Raw genomic sequence first — 18,874 nt, 5'->3', positions numbered from 1 at the left:
AGTTGTTTTCAATGTTAAGTTTTAAATCTCTTTCTGTTAAAAATAAATGGGTGAAATGTTGGGGTCCCTCCCCCTGCCATGTGGTCCTGGGAGAGGAGCCCTGGGGGGGAGGCACGGAGTTTCCCTGCCCCTGGTCAGCCTTGTTCCCCATGGGTTGTTTTGTGTTCCCCTGTGTGGGGAAGGGCCCTCAGCTCCCGGGATTGCAGCAGCTCCTCGGCAGAGCCCCGGCCACGCGGCTGGAGAAATAAACATTTCTGAAAATATCTACCAAGAATCAGTCCATATATATCTCTTTTCCACAGGCCTCGTTGTCTGATACACGTGTTGCAGTGTCCGCACTGTAACAAATAATCCCAACTCTCTCAGCTTTTCCTCACAAGGGCAGTGCTCCACCCCTCTAAAGGAATCAGACGAGTGAAACTTTTAGGATTCCTCTGGCATTAGAGCCTTTTCCAATGCACATACAGAAAAGGTTCAGGCTGTTGGCATGCTGGGAATCGCAGGATCACAGGATCTTTTAGGTGGAAAAGACCTCTGAGATCACTGAGCCCAACCTTTGACTGATCCCCACCCTGTCACCCAGCACGTGGCACCAAGTGCCACCTCCAGGTGTTTCTTGAGCACCTCCAGGGATGGTGACTCCTCCACATCCTGACCCTGCAATGTTCTTGCCCCAGAACGAGCTGAAAAAAACTCGTTCAGGTATGAACTATTCACCTTGCTCCAATTTCTCTCCCTCAGCTCTGAGTTTTACAGACTCAACTCTTCTTTTTTTGTCGTAAAATCCTCGGTTTCATCAGACAGCCCTGGAGGTGATAGTGTCTGCCAGACTTGCTGGGGCTGCAGAGGGACACACTTGTCACTCACCCAGCAGGAAGGTGGCCCTCACAAAATAGAGCTTTTTGCCGTGACCTACATTGCAAACACCCACCCACCCCACGTGTGGGCTGTGTCTCCTCCTGGGGGAAGCCCAGCAGCTGCGTGGGGGTTTTATCCCAATTAGTTTTCACATTGTCAATTGTGATAAGGAGATATCCTGGCATGTCCTCCATGACAGAATCCTGCCAGCAATAGAGACTCCCACTGCTGCTGGGAAAATATCCTTTATTGGCAAGGTTTGCCACAGTTTTACAGATATTTGTGCTATTTGGTGGAAAGAATAATTTTTATTTTAAGAATGTATATCTGCCTCTAAGCCTGGGTACCTATAATCCCTCTCTACATACAATACTTGGCTGGCATTTCTCAAACTCAGCCATTTAATTAACAGAAGTTTGGAGGTTTTTTTAATCCCTATGTGTTATCACTTACCAGCCTGTTCTCTTCCATTTTAGGAACGAAAAAGCTCTCAGATGAAGCCTCAGGCCCCTTCTCAGAGGTTTAATCATCAGGAGGTTGGATTCCACATCCCTGGAAGTGTTCAAGGCCAGGCTGGATGGGATTTGGAGCAACCTGGTTTAGTGGAAGGTGTCCCTGCCCATGGTAGGGGATTGGAATGAGAGGATCTTTAAGGTCCCTTCCAACCCAAAAAATTCTGAGTCTATTGCTGTTATTTCTGTGTTGCTGGAACCAAGTGAAGGGGGAGAGTGGACTTGCACCTCCCACATGACCCAGAAGGAAAGGAGAATATCCCAAAATCCACAACATCCTCCCTACGTGTGGTGGGTCATACCCAGAGCTCCAAAAACACCACCTGTGTGAGGATGTGGCCTGGAATCCCCCCAAAAATAGTTCAGGTTTCACTTTTAGGCTTCACCACCCATGGGAAATGCCAACTGCTGCTCCTCCACCTTCTCTGTGGACAAATCTTCCTGTCCTCTCCTAATGGACACAACAACTCCGTGCCACCCACTTCTGCCTGCATTAGGAAGGTGGGAAAATGATGGCCTTTCTACATCCTGGAGAGATGCTGGGAAAAAAGAAAAAAAGTTGGCTAAAAGCAACCAGGCTGTGGATTTGCAGGCAAAACTGTGCAATTAGTTGGGCTCTGTTACTCAAAATTGTGAGAACAGAGTGAAATGCAGCAGATGGGGGAAGACTCAGCAAACACAGAGTTTGCTTGTTTTCAAAACTTTCCAACAACATTTTTTTTTTCCATTTTTTTTTCTCCTTTTCCCTCTGGCTGTTGCTTGCTGATCATAGTTATATGTTTGGAACAAACCTAAAGCGTGACAAATGCACAGTTTAGCAGCTATTGAGAGTTTTTAGGGGTGGTTATCTTCCCTCTACCTCGTTAAACATCAGTAGAACCTTTATTTGGGTATAACTGAACTTCACCCTTTAATTTGGGGAAAAAAAATGCTAAAGGTGGGTAGATTAGATCAGGTATTAGGAAGAAATTCCTCCTTGTGAGGGTGGTGAGGGCCTGGAATGGAATTCCCAGAGAAGCTGTGGCTGCCCCATCCCTGGAAATGTCCAATGCCAGGTTGGACGGGCCTTGGAGCAACCTGGGATAGCAGAAGGTGTCCCGGCCCATGGCGGGGGAGTTGGAACTGGATGATCTTCTAGGTCCCTTCCAAACTTACCCATTCCATGATTATCTGATGAAATTAAAATCCTTTACTAACAGAAATATAGGGTTTGGTGCTGAAACAATTTAAAAATTCACTGAGGGCCAAACGTTTTCCCCCTTCAATTTCCTCTGTATTAAATAAAAAAGAAACCCTTTCCTTCATAACCTTGTATTTAGACTTGTCTTCCTTTAAATGGGAACCCTCAGTTGAAGGATTTTCCATTTCTTAGGGAAGGGATGAGGCTTTGATTTCCTAAGAAATACAAAAACCACCCTTTGCCACCAGCTCTAGGACATTTAAATTGGGGTTGGTCTCAGTGACAGGGATTAAAGAAGACATAAAATAATCCAGGGAGCCATAATGAAGGATAAAGATTATTCACAGATTTAATTATGCGCATTTGCATAATTGCTCTCAGTGACACGGGTTTACAGGTAAATCCCTGGAATCTCCCCCTCATGCTGCTCTTGGGTTGATCATTGATCCTGAAGGAATTCTTTCATAGGGAAAAGCTGTTGATGGGGCAGAAGGTCTGACCACCCTCCTGAAAACCTGAGGTGGCCCCGATTTTCAGCCAGCCCCAAAAGGATTGGGCATCACAGACTTCCCAGAGCAATGAGGAGACTGATGGAGCCTTCTCCCCCAGTTCCACCCCTCTGAAACCATGCTGGGATAAAATACCCTTTAAATGTCAGATGAGAAGGAGCTCGCAAGTGGCTTTACCTCCCTCCCTGGGGATATTTCTGACTCCGCAGGGTCTCCTGACTCACAGGCAGTGCCCGGGGGGCTGCATCAGCCACCTCCTCAGCGGGGGAAGGCAGGTGGGCCAGGCAGAGCCCCGGCCCCACGGGGAGAGAGATGCTTTTAGCTCTGACTCATCCCTGAGCTGCCTTTGGAGGGAGAGGCAGCAGCTTCGGAGAGTGGGAGTTGCTCTGCTATTTTCTGTTTACCGGCTCTGCTCGCTGTCATTTCCCACCTGGGGCACAAGAGGTTTGAAAGCCAGAGTGCAGCATTTTGTGGCTGTAATGTTTTTTTTTCTCCTCTCCCGATGAAGGGTGAAAGTTTGGTGCCGGCAAGAGAAGCTGGAAAATGGAGAAGGGGAGAGGGGGAAGGAAAATCTTGTTTTGGGCAGGGAGGGCATATCATTATTATTTTACATCCGGGCTGTCCAGAGGGTTTATTGGCAGCTGTTAACTTGAGAAATAGGGGGGGAAGGGGAAAAAGGAGCCTTCCTTGCCTCCAGATCCTGGCTGGATGTTTGATCCTGGACACCAATGTCAGTCCTGCCACACAGGGCCCGGATAAGCCACCAAAAGTCCCTTTAGGTCAATGTTTCTACGCCTCAAAGCTGTCAATCTTCCCATCAAACTCGATGTCACTCGGGTCCATTTCCCGCTGGATGCATTACCCGTGGAGAATCAATTGCACGGCTTGGGGCTGGGTTATTGATGCCATTATCTTGTTTATGGCTTGTGGACATTTCTGGCTTAAAGCAGTGCCCTTCTAACAACCGAGTCAAAGAGAAGTCCAATTATACCCATATTTCAGATGTCAAAATGGAGATGGAGCCACTCAGGTTGCTCCACCAGGCTTGTGTTATTTGCAGGGCTTGATCCTGTCTCTGTTCGCTGGGAATGGCATAAAATGGTTTTACGTGGAAGGGACCTTAAAGATGAACCTGTTTTAACTCTCCTGCCATGGGCAGGGACACCTTCCACTATCCGAGGTTGCTCCAAGCTCCGTCCAACCTGGCCTTGAACACTTCCAGGGATGGGGCAGCCACAGCAACAGGGAAGAATTTCTTCTTACTATCCCATCTAAATCTACCCTCTCGCAGCTTAAAACCATCTACCTTTTCCTGTCACAGTTTGCCATTGCAAAAAGCTCCTTTCCAGCTTTCCTGTATCCCCTTTTTGGGTACTGGAAGGCCACGATAGAGTCTCCAGGATTCCTGGTGAGCAGGTTCTGAAAGTTCTTCTCAGACAGGCTGAGGACTTGAACCTCATCTCCTGTCTAACTCCAAGAGCAAGACCCAATTTATTTCTCACATGTCTCCAGCAACAAACTTTTATGCGAGTAGGTTGGCTTAGCCAGGAGAGATTTCCAGGCCTGGATCCTAAGTGGAGACCTCTCAACTACCTGACTTCCAAACAGATTTGGAGGCTCATGTTTCCCCTTTCCCAACAAATCCCGTGAAATCCCTCCAGCTGGCACTCGCAGTCTCAGATCTTGGCAATGAATGTCTGTCTACCCAGGAAAGCTCATCGTGCATGGCAGGAGCTGCCAAATTCACAGCTGGGGCTTAGCCATGAGAAATAGTGGAATTTTGGAGGAGAAACCATGGGAAGTTGCAGCACACACCTCATATGTAAAAGGGGTGAGTACCTGGAGGAGTCTCCCAGGGTTGGAAAAGAAATTCCCAGTGCTGAGACACAGCTGCACGTCAGGATTGGATCAGAGCTGTGATATCCATGAAAATGCAGAAATTCCCATCCTCCACACATTTCATTGCCACATGCCATAGTCCTTTTCCATCTCTTACATTCAGGTTTTTCTCCTTGTCAGAGATTACCTGTTTTTTTAAGGACAAAGAATGAAGCTGAATCATTCATCCAGACTTTAGACAGAGTAAAGCTTTGGATCCCACCCTTGAAGCAGCCAGATCTAATGTGAGGAGGGATTCTTCAGTACTGCATCCAGTTCTGGGGTCCCCAGCACAGGAGGGACATGGAGCTGTTGGAGAGAGTCCAGAGGAGGCACCAGGATGATAAGAAGGATGGAGCAGTTCTGTTGTGAGGAAAGACTGAGAGAATTTGGATTTTTCAGCCTGGAAAAAGAGAAGGCTTGGGGTGACCAAATTGTGGCCTTCCAGTACCTGAAGGGGCTGAATAGGAACATGGAGAAGGATTATTGACTAGAGCATGGAGTGACAGGACAAGGGGGAATGGCTTCAAACTGAGCGTAGACTTGGATTGGATATTAGGAAGAAATTTCTTCCCTGTGAGGGTGGGGAGGCCCTGGCACAGGTTGCCCAGAAAAAGCTGTGGCTGCCCCATCCCTGGAAGTGTCCAAGGCCAGGTTGGACAGGGCTTGCAGCAACTTGGGATAGTGGAAGGTGTCCCTGTCAATGGCAGGGGGTGGAACATTATGGTCTTTGAGGTCCTTTCCAATCCAAATTGTTCCATGTTTCTAAGATTCCATGGTTCTTCCACAGGAATGAAGCACATGAGTGAACTGATCACTGAGCGAATTGATGATGTCAAAGATACTTCAGCTTTTTCCTCCACCTCCACATGTTCTGGAGCTTTTCAGGATCCTGGTGTAAATTTAGGGAAACTTTGTGGTTTCTCTGCTTTCCTTCTGAGCTGAGGGAAGCCAGAGGGTGTCACCTCTTGAAGGTGTCCATTGTTTACATTCCCAGATCTATCCTCACTCTACGCACAGATTTTAGAGTGCTTTGGATGAGGGCCCTCTCCAGGTTCCCTCTGAAATCCCTGGCACAAGGAATGCTCAGGAATGTTCAGGAAGCTGGAGTTGGATTCCCAAGCAGCAGCACAACCAAACAACACATTCCTTGTTCTTTGCAGCTTTGGGGAGTTTGATTAAAAATCAGGTTGTTAAACAATAACATTTAGAACATTTAAATGGGCAAATTTATCTTATTTTTTGATCCCAAACCCTTTACATTTAAGCACAAATTTCCACCCCAATCATTTCCAAATGCCTTTCTTTTTAAAACAATTGAAGACGAGGAAAATAAGGTGTTACTGGATGCATACTGGGGAACATAACACTTATTTATTGGAGAGGCAGCGATGAACTACATATGCTACATAATTATATAGAAGATAGCAAGATTGCTGTGTTCTGAAACAAAAAAAGTGCCAGCATTTGGAAAGAAGAGGGATCATTGGAGGCAATTTATGTAGTTTAGAGTGATTTAAGTGTAGTTAAACAATTGCACATTTTGGTGCAATATATGACATAATAGCCCAAGAGAACTGAAAAGTTTTAAAGTCTGTTTTCCATGTCAGCTTCCCAGCTGATGGTCCATCAAGGAAATCTCTTATTTGTGGGAAGAGGCTGCTCCTGGCCTGGGTTTTCTTGAGATTTGTTCTCTCTTTCTTTGCTGTGTGGTCAGTCACACCATTCACAGTCAGTGTTGAGGGGAATAGGTTTCTCAGAGAAGCTCTGACTGCCCCATCCCTGGAAGTGTTCAAGGCCAGGCTGGATGGGGCTTGGAGCAACCTGGGATAGTGGGAGGTGTCCCTGCCCATGACAAGGGGTGGAACTGGAAGATCTTAAAGCTCCCTCCCAATCCAAACCATTCCATGGTTCTTCTTGGAGGGGTACTGGGCAAGCTGGTTTGAATGGTAAAAATTTGAAAGCTCATTGTATTTCAACAGGTTTTGGGAAAAGCTGGGCCTCAGCAGAGCTGAAGTAGCTCAGCTGGGAGAGCGTTAGACTGAAGATCTAAAGGTCCCTGGTTCAATCCCGGGCTTCAGCAGACTTTTCCTGCAGTTTTGTGGGCCCCGGGCTGGGCTCTCCAGCACAAGAGAGAGACCTGGACATCCCAAAGAGAGCCAGCCAAGGGCCAGCAGGACTGGAAGGGACTGGAGGGGACTGGAGCATCTCTGGTGTGGGGAAAGGATGAGGAGCTGGGACTGCTGGCCTTGAGAGAGTGTGGAATTCCCCTTCTTGACATATTCCCAAGTGACCTGGAAGTGGTCCTGGACAAGTGGCTGTAGGTTCTGCTTGAGCAGGGCTTTGGAGAAGGGATCTCCATGAGGTCCCTTTGGCCCTCAACCAGTCTGAGCCTGTGACACAGCGCTTTTTTTTTTTTTTTGCAGCGCTTCAGCAAAAATAGATAAAGGGATTTTTGTTCCTTCCACTGCCTGTTCCCAGTCCTATGTCATGGACTGCCCTATAAACTGGTGGTAATGTTGAGTCAACGCAGTTTGGGGCTGTTTAGCCTGGAGAGATTCCAGAGGAAACCACAAAGGTTAGTAGAGATGGAACTTCTCTTTTATGAGGAAAGGCTGAGGGAACTGGGAATGTTCAGCCTGGAGAAGAGAAGCCTCCAGGGAGACCTCAGAGCCCCTTCCAGTGCTTAAAGGGCCTTCAGGAGAGCTGGAGAGGGACTTGGGACAAGGGATGGAGGGACAGGACAAGGGGGAATGGCTTCCCACTGTCAGAGGGCAGGGCTAGATGGGATATAGGGAAGAAATTTTTCCTTGTGAGGGTGGTGAGGCCCTGGCACAGGTTTCCCAGAGAAGCTGTGGCTGCCCCATCCTTGGGAGTGTTCAAGGCCAGGCTGGGTGGGGCTTGGAGCAACCTGGGACAGTGGGAGGTGTCCCTGCCCATGGTAGGGGGATGGAGCTCAATGATCTTGAAGGCCCCTTCCATCCCAAACCACTCCATGATTTTATGATGCTTTGAGGACAATCACTCATGCTTGACCACCTCTGCCAGGCAGCGTTCCAGGCTTTGAGCAGCACCAGGCACAGCTGCACTGTCATCATTACCAGCAGAGCTCAGCTCCTTGCTAGAATTAATTGAGTCTGCTTAATTAAAAGTTTCTCCCCTTTGCCCTAATTGTTAATCTCATCTCCAGCCATGGAATTGCACAGGGGCTCTGTGAGTTGACTTCCTGCCTGTAGTGGGGACATTTTGGGTCAGCGAGGCACTGAAAGAGGGACTGGATCCTCCTCTCCTGTCACTCTTGCCCTCTCCCCAGAACAGCAGAAACAATGCTTCGACACCACATTACATAATTTTCTTCTTATGAGCCCTTGCAAACATCTTGATCCCAGGAAAAATTGCAAGAATCTTGGAAATAACTTTTGAACTTCAGAGAAAAGGAAATAAAGAAAGCCTGTCTGAGACAGATTAAAACTTATCATTCATTAATGGTAGAACTGAGGTGAGACATGAGGAAGACCTGCTCTAAACCCTGTAACATATTCCTGAAAAATAAAAGTGTCAGGGATGCAGTGGTGAGTGAGACTGTAATGGAAAAATAGCTGTAGGTGCTGGGAAGACAACACAGTCAGGGAATACAATAAACCCTGGAGACCAGGATAGGCTTGGCAGCTCATGGTTATCCATGGTTTGGAATGGCTGCAGGGGGTTGCCAGGTGGGAACTTTTGAGATATTTGAGACATTATCCCTTCTTTTGCAGAGCCACAGTGTGGTTCCAGATGGATCTGAGTGTGGATGTTGCAATGCAGAGAACTTGTCTTGCTCCTCATTTGCAAAATCTGCAGCTAAGAAAACCCCCAGGGTCCTGGTCTCTCTCACAGCAGCCCCTCATTCCATCTTGTTTTCTGCTTGGCTCTCCATAATCCCAAAATCTGGGATCATTTCCTCTCCAGACAGACTGAGCGTCATGAAGGACGAAAACACTTCAGGAGCCGCAGGGATTGCTGAGATTGGATTTAAGCAGGAAATAGAACGAATTTCCCAGGGCAGTCTCCGGTTTGTGGCTCGGATGCCTGGGAAAAGGGAGTGGATTGACAGAGGAATGATCGTAAGGCAGCAGAAAAGAGGGACTGACGTCAGAGCTCCTCATTTCCATTTCTACGTCACCTAGCAACACTCCAGTTAAGGACTGAACTTCCGAGTCATGGATTCCCTGGGAATTTTCCCATTAGGTGGCACCACTGGCCTTGGGAAGGCTTTCATCTGCTCTGACTCCATCCAGCCAGGTAGACCGAAATCCAAATGCATTGATCTCCCTCTCAAAAACTCAGGAAGAGCTGAAAATGAATCAAATTTGTGAAGACCTAAAAGTGCTGTGGGTTATTTATTGTAATTAATTTGGAAAGAACTTCTGATAGGACCCGGCCTATCTCTGCACTGGCTTAATACAGATTCTGGAAAACCCCATGGAGAGACGAAACCTGGTTGCTCTGGGCATGAATGAAATGATCCTGAAGGTCCTTTCCAACCCAAACAATTCTGTGATTGGGTCAGGAGTAGAGATTTGCCTTTTTGGCCTCTGAGAAGTCAGGTGAGATGAATCCCACCCCAGAAACCTTTTCAAAATTGCTGAGTTTTACAGAAAAAATGTCCCGTCAGATCTTCTCTTGTGGTCTTTGCTCCCTGTCACACGAATGTGCCCACCTGGTCTTCCAGGAATTTGGAAATTGTCTTTGCTGGTACAGCTGGTCAGCGCTCACATCTCTTCAGGGAAGAACAAACCAGAACTATTTCACAGAATTAGAGGCAGTGATGTTTCAAAATAGACATTGGTCTGTTTTGATTTGCCTTCAAAGACAGAATCTTTGAAGAAAAATTAAGCCTGGAGCAAGTCCACACTCCAGACATTAAAAACCCTTCAAAGCAAAGCTTTACATGCAAGTAAACACTTAGGATAGATTCCAAAATAATCAGCTAAGAAATCATCTGTCTGTGCAATTCTCACTTTCCTTCAGCATCCAAGTGTGGAAAAATACACGAGGAAGAGTGTTCTGTTCCTAAAATCTGATCCAAGCTGTACTTGTAAGATCCACAGTCACTGAGCTCAAGAAATTGCTCCTTTTAAAACCTTCTGCAGATAAAAATAACCAGCCCTGCTCTGAACACACAGCCTGGGTTTGGGGATGATTTTGTAGAGGACACAGTGTAAGATTTTTTCCTCATCCTCCTTCATGGGCAATAGGAAAAACTTACTGGGGCCAATCCCCAACTTCCTTCTTCTTACGGATTCTGAGGTCCAGGTGGAGATGAAAGAGACAAGGATGGCTCATTCCCATTTCAGGGCTGAGGCCTAATCACCCTCCTGTGGCTCCAAATTCCTGGACAGTATTGCAGATTCCTCTCATATCAGCAGCTCTACCAGACACAAAATGGAATTGGTTTTTGGGAATTGGTTTTGGGGTTATGGTGCCTGTTGGTCATGGTCTTTAGCCATGCCCTGGATTTGTTATGTGCACCTTTTTTTTTTTGGCACTACAGAGATTTCAAAAGCTGGATCTGGAATGTTTTAGGTCACATAGAGGAGATAATTTATAAGTCAAGAAGCAGAAATTCTGTAGCACTGCTCAGCTGTCCAAAAATTCTCCACCTGACAAGCACAAAGATGCTGAGACCCTCAGCCACCCATGACCAATTCCTCAGTGACCATGGGTGGGATCACCATCGGGATCCAGTGCTAGAAGTGGTCTTGGAGGAAGAAAACCCACTTAGGGAATCATCCTGATGCCTGGATATTTCAAGAGCTTGCATAGCCTAGTTTGGGAGCCCGAGATATCAGGAACTGTTATCTAATAAATCTCACTGAGGAAATATCAGCTGCTGTCAAGATGAACATTCAAACCCAGATTAAATATATTTCTGACACCTTTCACTACCAGATTTTTAACAGACATGGAAAATTTACTGTGCTTTTCACATATGTATTTTGGGAAGATGTGAATTTGGAGCTGGTGAAAGATGGGAGATTGTCCTGGGAGTGAATTATTTGCAGGATAAGCTGGTGGGCCGGCCAAACATCTCCCATATCACTGCATGAAGATGCCTGGTTCCTGTTCCTTGGGTGGAGAGAGACAGATTGATGTGAAAAGATTGGCCAGGCTCCATGGATAATTCCAGATCCTCCCGTGGGCTCTGTGAAAAGGTGTCAGGAAATTCTGTCTAATGCTACTGCTCCCGGCTGGTTCCCACATCAAGGCTGCTGTTTAATTCCAGATTCTGTGTTTTATCACAGAATCCCAACATGTTTTGGGCTGGGAAGGATCTTAAAGATCATCTCTTTCCAAACCCCCTGCCATGGGCAGGGACAACTTCCACTATCCCAGGTTGCTCCAAGGTCCGTCCAACCTGGCCTTGAACACTTCCAGGTGTCTTGAGCCATTCTCTCTCCTGTTCCCTGAAACAAATCTTTGATTCCCAAGCTAAAGTCAACTAAAATCTGTCTGAAAAGGCTGAACGATCCTTGTGTTCCAATAGGTTTTGGGAAAAGCTGGGCCTCAGCAGAGCTGAAGTAGCTCAGCTGGGAGAGCGTTAGACTGAAGATCTAAAGGTTCCTGGTTCAATCCCGGGCTTCAGCAGACTTTTCCTGCAGTTTTGTGGGCCCCGGGCTGGGCTCTCCAGCACAAGAGAGAGACCTGGACATCCCGGAGAGATCCAGCCAAGGGCCAGGAAGGTAATCACAGAATGGGTCAGGTTGGAAGGGACAACAGTGAGGTCATCTGGTGCCACCCCCTGCTCCAGCAGGGCCATCCCAGAGCACATGGTGCAGGATTGTGTCCAGACAGTTCTGGACTATCTCCAGGAAGGGGGAATCCACACCTTCTCTGGTCTCTGTTCAGGGCTTGATCACTGCACAGGGATGTTTTTTCTGATGTTCAAGTGGAACTTCCTGGGCATCAGTTCTCGTCTGTTCCTCTTGTGCCATTGCTGGGCCCCTTGGAGCCGAGCCTGGTCCATGCTCTGAGCCCTCCCTGCGGACAGGGACAGACAGGGATGAGGTTTCTTCTCAGTTGTCTCTTCTCAAGGCTGAACAGGCCTGACTCAAGGTGATGAAAGGACTGGAGCCCCTCTCTTATGAGGAGACCATGAGATGGATTAGTTGCCCTGAGAGGTTGTGGAGTTTCCATTCTGAGAAATTTTTAAAAGTCAGGCTGTGGTCCTGGATGACTGGCTCTGGGTGGCCCTGCTGGAGCAGAGCGTTGCACAAGATGTCCAGAAATACCTTCCAACTCTTCAGTGAGTAGAGGACAAAGACAAAATTTTATGTGTAGGGCAGGGAAGAGCCAGGCCAATGTCATCCTCAGTTTTTTCCATCAGCAGTGTCCACCTGGCCAATCCGTGCAACCATCCTGGCTGACCAAGCAGCCAACAAACAGGGATCAAGTTTAGGGTGTCAGAAGAACCAGACCAACACATGAAAAAAAGCAAATTTAAACACTCCTATCCTTAAAATATTATCAAGGTGAAGTTTTCCTCTTTTTTTTTTTCTCTTTTTTCCTTTTTTTTCAGTCAAACTAACAGCTCTAATAGTGTATAGAGACTCCTTCAAATTGAACTCCTCACCCGCTCTGAAATCCTGGTGCCTGTCATCTGCTGCAGGATCTGCAGTGCGACGTCACGCACAGAGCCCCCAAATAAACTTCCGCTCCCATTTCAGGCACCATCTGTGTCCCATTTCTGCAGCGCCTGGCAGAGACTGCTTCCCTTCTATGGAATGTTCCTTCCCCTCGCTGAGCTGCAGACTTCGGAGGTGGGGAAGTCGGCGGGTGGAACGGATCCCAGCTCCATGCAAACAGAGAGCACTGCGCCGCAACATCGTCTTTGGGTAGCACAATGATTTTGGGGCTCGTCCTTGGTCAGATGACCCCAAATCAGACTCCAGGGCAACCCAAAGAAGAGGTAAAGACAACACTTGGTCATCTGGCTGCAAGAAATGGGAGAGGTTTCACTGGGATGTTAATGAGGGTAGGAGCAGTGAGGTGAGGAAGAGCCAAGTTGGGATAAACATGGAGAGATCCAAATGCACTGGAACACGCAACTGCTCTGAGTCAGAGAGTCACAGAATGACAGAATGACAGAATGACAGAATGACAGAATGACAGAACTACAGAACCACAGAACCACAGAATAACCTGAGTTGGAACGGACCCCCAAAGATCATCGAGTCCAACTCCTGGCCCTGCTCAGGACACCCCAACAATTCCACCATGTGCCTGAGAGCGTTGTCCAAGCGCTCCTTGAGCTCTCTGAGGGTTGGGGCTGTGACCACTGCCCTGGGGAGCTGTTCCAGTGACCAACAACCCTCTGGGGGAAGAACCTTTTCCAAATATCCAACCTAAACCTCCCCTGACACAGCTTCAGTCAATTCCCTTGGGTTCCATCACAGGTCGCCACAGAGCAGAGATCAGTGTCCACCCCTCCTTTTCCCCTCATGTGGAAGTTTTAGACTGTGATGGGGTCTCCCCTCAGTCTCCTCTTCTCCAGCTGAACAAACCAAGTGCCTGCAGCTGTTCCTCACACGGCTTCCCCAGGATGGAGTTCGCAATTTTGTCTTCCTTTTATGCAAATAAATTGAACTTTAATGTATAATTCAGGCAGCTGCAACCCAAACAGATTATGAAGAGCCTTGCCTTAGGCTCTCCACCAAACCAGCTGAATTTCTGCCAATCCCTGTGCCTCAGTTTCCCTCGCTGTAGCACTGACACTTCCTTTTCCTTCCCAGAGAGTGGGAAGAGTCAGCTTGCAGGTGAAAGTACTCTGTGTTCCCAGCTTGTTTTCGTGTGTTATCCCAGCACGTGTCCCCAGGGATGATGCTGGATTACTCATACACCTCTTGAGTCCTCTGTTTCTCTAATTCCTTTTATTTGCAAGAATTAGGAACAGTCACGCTATCCAGGAAAACACAGACCTCACAATGCCGGCACCGGCGTCAGGGAGCTGTGCTCAGCAGGCTGTTCCTAAGAAACTCCTGGGACTTGCAGGTGGATTCACCTCAGAGTGGGGTGGAAATGGGGAGGAGGGAGTGATTAGAAAGGAGAGGACGGATCGTCTTGGAACACTGCAAGATGAGGTAAATAATGAGGAAACCATGTGGGAAAGCAGGCGATTGACGGGAGATCCAGAATCCTGGATCACCATTGATACAGGACATTTCAAATGGCTGGGAAAGGCTTTAGGATTCATCTGGAAAGGGAGAGATTATTGGAGATGAGAAAAACTTGGAATATTTTGCCTATCATGACAAAGGTTAGCGAGGTTGAGTGTTGATGGTATGGATCTGAAGGAGGTAAACACCAAGGATTAGGAATTTGTGGTCGAGCCAGAGGTCAGCATTGTAAGGAAGGGGTTTAAACTGGTTAAGGAAGAGAAAATTCTGAGGCTCCTACCATCAATATAGAGCAGCTGTCAGTGAGCACTTTCCTGTCCTCCAGAAAGGGCAACAGATGCCAGAAAAGGCTTGCAGTGCGATGTCTGGGAAAAGGGTTTTGCCATGTGTTGGCCAGGAACCACCTTCCCATCCCTAATTTTTGTTTTGCTGCACAACCCTCTCTGTTGCCACCGTGGCTGATCCCTCTGAGGATGCTCAGGTCTCATTAGACATAACAAAGTGGATAAAGAAGACGTGCTGAATCAAAACCTTCTCTTCCCCATTCTCCTTCCACTATTAGTATTTAAATGTGGATTTTTGGTTTTTTCCTTCTTCTTTTTAGTGGAATTCTGAGGCCTTGTATAAGCCACGAAACTCAGGGAAATACCTGGGGTTTTACCTTCTTTTGAAATTGTATTAGCCTTTGATTTTGAGGTGGTAGCCCAGAACTCTGATACAGGGAGCTATGGAACAATCTTTATTTTGGTTATCCCAGCTGCCAAAACTAGAGGTGCTCAGAGATCTGTTCCCTTGGTGCTACCATGTTTAATAACCTTGGTTATTGAATCGATAATCCTGTCCATGAAGATTTTGCCTAAAACTGTTAAAACACTTCCTTGGTCATTTTGATAACTTTTGGTTCATGGGCTCTACTTCTGGTTGTGGACACTTGCTCATTTTGGCAAGAGAAGTGGCCATCACACAGAACCAGGGAAAAGATAAAGGTGTCCCTAAATCAATCTGCATCAAGTTGAATTGATTGAAAGCCATCTTTGTTCCATTCCTGTATTCACATGGAGACCCCCATTCCCTCAAATCCCAGTTATAAGCAGGCTCACTGGAAAGTTTCATTATCAGATAGTTTAAATCATTATTAAATCATTTTATCAGGCATAGTGTGGCCAGCAGGACGAGGGCAGTGATCATCCCCCTGTACTCAGCACCTCAAACCTGGGTTCAGTTCTGGGTCCCTCATGACAAGAAACACATTGAGGGGCTGGGGTGTGTCCAGAGAAGGGAACAGAGCTGGGGAAGGCTCTGGAGCACCAGGAACAGCTGAGGGAGCTGGGGGGCCCAGCCTGGAGAAAAGGAGGATATGGGAGAAACTTCTGGCTCTGCACAAGTCCCTGACAGGAGGGTGGAGCCAGGTGGGTGTTGGTCTCTTCTCCCAAGTAATGAGGAATGGGATAAGAGATAATGGCCTCAAGCTGCACCAGGGGAAGAATTAGGTTGGATATTAGGAAAAATTTCTCTGAAAGGTTTGTCAAGTGCTGGCACAGGCAGCCCAGGGCAGTGATGGAGTCCCCATCCTTGAAGGTATTTAAAAGCCCTGTGGATGTGGCACTTGGGGACATGGTTTAGTGGTGGCCTCGGCAGTGCTGGGTTGATGGTTGGACTCAGTGATTCTGGAGGTCTTTTCCAACCTAAATTATTCCATGATTCGAAGCACCCAGTTTCATAGAAAGCCATGGCAGGGAAGGAAAAAGATCAGTAATCTCATTTTTCAGCCTATCCCAACTGTTCTTCTCCTATCCCCTCCAACAATAAAGTTCTTGGGAAAGACGGACATGGGAGGGATCTCGTGTCTCCTGGGAGTGACAGCAGAACCCTTCAAACAAGGAGTGGGAATAAGTAGTAACACATCCCAGAGCCCTGCCGTGCTCTGTCTGTGCCTCCCTCCCCCTCGCCAGAGCACACCCACCTGCCAGAGGGGGACAGCCTGAGCCTGGAGGGAAAAGTCCACCTGGAAGGGAAAACAAACTGTCCCTGGAAGAGTTGAGACCAGGAGGATCCTGTGAAATGCCACAGCTGCATTCTGAGAGGGACTTTCTGGATTGAACCTGGTCTGGGGGCACCAAAGGTGGGCAGGTGAGAGGGACAAAGGGTTCAAAGAGGCGTCTTGACATCTTCATCAATGTGATCTAGAAGTTTTGGCTCATTTGGATTAATGTATCTCTCGCATATTCCTCAGGAAATCTCTCCCTCACATTTTCAAACACTGTTTAATTTGCTGCAGTGTGTGAGACCGACTTTTAACAATTTATCTTGACAGCTGCCAGCCCTGGAACAGGACAAATTCCTCAGCGCTGCTGGAGGACTGATTCAGATGGATCTATGTTGCAGATGACTGTAGGCATATTTGCAGGTGTTTGTGGGGTTTTGGCTCCTTCTCCTGACATCTTCTATCTAATTTTTTATTTTTTTTTAATAGTTTATATTCCATCTCCTCCAAGAGAAGATGTTTGACCCACCTGGGAAGTCATAACTCACTTTCCACACCTGAGCTGAGGCTCTCACAGGTTGCCCTAGCCCCCTATTCACACAATCACAGAATCAGAGTTTGAGTTAGAAAGGACCTTAAAGGTCACCCAGTTCCAACACTCCATGGACAGGGACAACTTCCACTTGACCAGGTCACTCAGAACCCCATCCAGTCATTGTATTCCTCATTAGCACATGCACAAGCTGATAAATTGTATTTCTGGACATATTTTCTCTTGCTGACAGGTCCTGCTCCTCTGTAAAAACATCTTTAGGAAGGTCCTTGCATCAAGCTCCAGGCTCCTGTGTCACTGTGTTTCCAATGCAGGAACCCTCACAGGGCTGGCAGAACAAAGATTTTCTGTGTTATTTCTATTTTCTATATTATTTCTATTTTCTATGTTATTTCTGTTTTCGATATTACCCCTTCTCAGCCAACCACCACTGAGAAGACCTGAGACAAAAATCCCTGTACAGGCCATTCACTGGAGAGTTGGACTTGATGATCCTCTTGGGTTCCTCCCAACTCAAAATATTCTGTGAGTTTGTGAAACATCCAGAGCTGTCCAAGGCTTGGACATTTGAATGTCATCCATGAACTTGGGCTGAGGTTCTGTGTAGGTCCCTCACCTTTACTCCAAAATTACCAGGCAGCAGAGAGGTGTTATTCTATTTATTAGGGAAATCTGACCCCCGCTTCATACTCTGAGCTAACAGGTTTTTCCCCAGAAAAGGACTAAAATGGTAACGGAACTGAGTTTTAAATCTACTGTCTATATTGAGAGGCTGGAGAAAAAAAAAAGGAAAAGAGAAGCAGCTCTTAACTTAGAAACTTCATCTCCGAGTTTGAAGTTAGAGGTGATGATCTGAGACCTTAAGAGCTAAAAATCCTTGGGCTGAAAAAAAAAGTACCCTCGGTGGATTTTCAAGCATTCTACTCCAGGTTTTCTGTACATCTGCTCTTGGTTTTTATTTAAAGGATTGGCTCCAAGAGAAGGGAACTTGCAGGGCAAATCTGGAGCTGAGGGAAAGTCTGAACTTCACTTTTGGAGGCTTTCAGGTGCAAACCCAGCTTGCCTCCAGCACATCTGTGGATGCCCATGAGAATCTTTAATGGGGTCACTTCAAAACCAGCAGCTGATTAAGCCGAGTCTGAGGGAAAAAAAGCTGCCGCCGTTTTCTATGCAAATTTTATGGTTTTCCAAAGCCCATTTCACTTCTCCTCCTCCTCCTCCATAAAATTCTCCTTCTCTCGCTCCTCCTGTGGAGGTGCCAAAGCCTCCTCCATCAATTTGTGAGAACTTCTGCTTGAAAACTGGAGCAGAGAATCACCCACGGAACAAGGCTGGCATGAAAATACCGGAGGCAGAGGCACCAATGCGAAACGACTCAAGGAGTTTCCCCATGTCAATGTGAAAGAAATGGGAATGAGGAATCAACTCCACCAAAATCCCTGGGGGATGGAACACCTGCCCAGCATCTTCTGACCACAGACAGGGATATTGCTCATTATGAAGTAGTTTTTGAATTTCTTCCTACTGTCTTTTAATTCCTAATTTTATCCTTTTGCTGCTTGTCTGGGGCTTGAAGTGTTCTCAAATCTCCTTTTTTTTCTTTTTTCCCCATAAAAAAAAAACCAACTCAGCAGGTCAAGCTTTCTCCTAAATATTTCCAATTGCTTGGAATGAGGGATTAAAAGACAAAATTGAATTTCGAAAGCAAAAGAGAAGTTTCCAACCTGTGTGGCACAACTCAAGGAGCTTAAAGAGCTGATCTAAGTGTAGTTTAAAGCCTTACATGCTGTAGAGTAATTAAAATCACTTCTCTACTGGATCCTCATATATTTTTACATTAAGTACTTTCCTGAATTTGCAGCGTTTTGCCAAGGATGTTTTCTGTGCTGTAGATACTTGTTAGGAACCAAACTGAAATCCACCCACCTTTCTGCGTGGAATTTCAAACTCTCCCCAAGCTGTCACCTCCTGGATGCTCCCAGAAGCTGCCAGAAGAGTTTTTACTCCTGTCCCAGTCTGAATCCCACTCTGGGCAGGGGAATAAAAATCTCCGTATCTAATAAGCAACAGCAGGAAGCTCCACGATCCTATTTCTCTCTGCTTTTCTGAGCATAATTTGCATATTTAAATTGCCTACTTCCCCTTGGAATGAGCAGTACTTCACGTTCTCTCCTTTTCCTCCACTTGCACCCTGCAGTCGTAAGTAGAATTAGGTTTTGCTATTCAAACCTAAGAGAAAGAA

At 46.9% G+C, this 18,874-nt stretch overlaps 2 non-coding genes across 2 annotated transcripts; both read left to right on the top strand.

Annotated features, from left to right (window-relative positions):
- The first annotated feature begins 6,947 nt into the window (after positions 1–6,947).
- On the top strand, positions 6,948–7,020 carry TRNAF-GAA (transfer RNA phenylalanine (anticodon GAA)). The gene has a single exon. It is a non-coding gene; the product is annotated as a tRNA-Phe (tRNA).
- Positions 7,021–11,494: 4,474 nt separating this feature from the next.
- TRNAF-GAA (transfer RNA phenylalanine (anticodon GAA)) lies at positions 11,495–11,567 on the top strand. The gene has a single exon. It is a non-coding gene; the product is annotated as a tRNA-Phe (tRNA).
- Positions 11,568–18,874: the final 7,307 nt, after the last annotated feature.

Source organism: Aphelocoma coerulescens, chromosome 2 (genome assembly GCF_041296385.1).
Source record: "Aphelocoma coerulescens isolate FSJ_1873_10779 chromosome 2, UR_Acoe_1.0, whole genome shotgun sequence".
Lineage (NCBI taxonomy): Eukaryota > Metazoa > Chordata > Aves > Passeriformes > Corvidae > Aphelocoma > Aphelocoma coerulescens.
The sequence above is the reverse complement of the archived record's forward strand: the minus strand, read 5'-3'. Positions and strand labels throughout refer to the sequence as shown.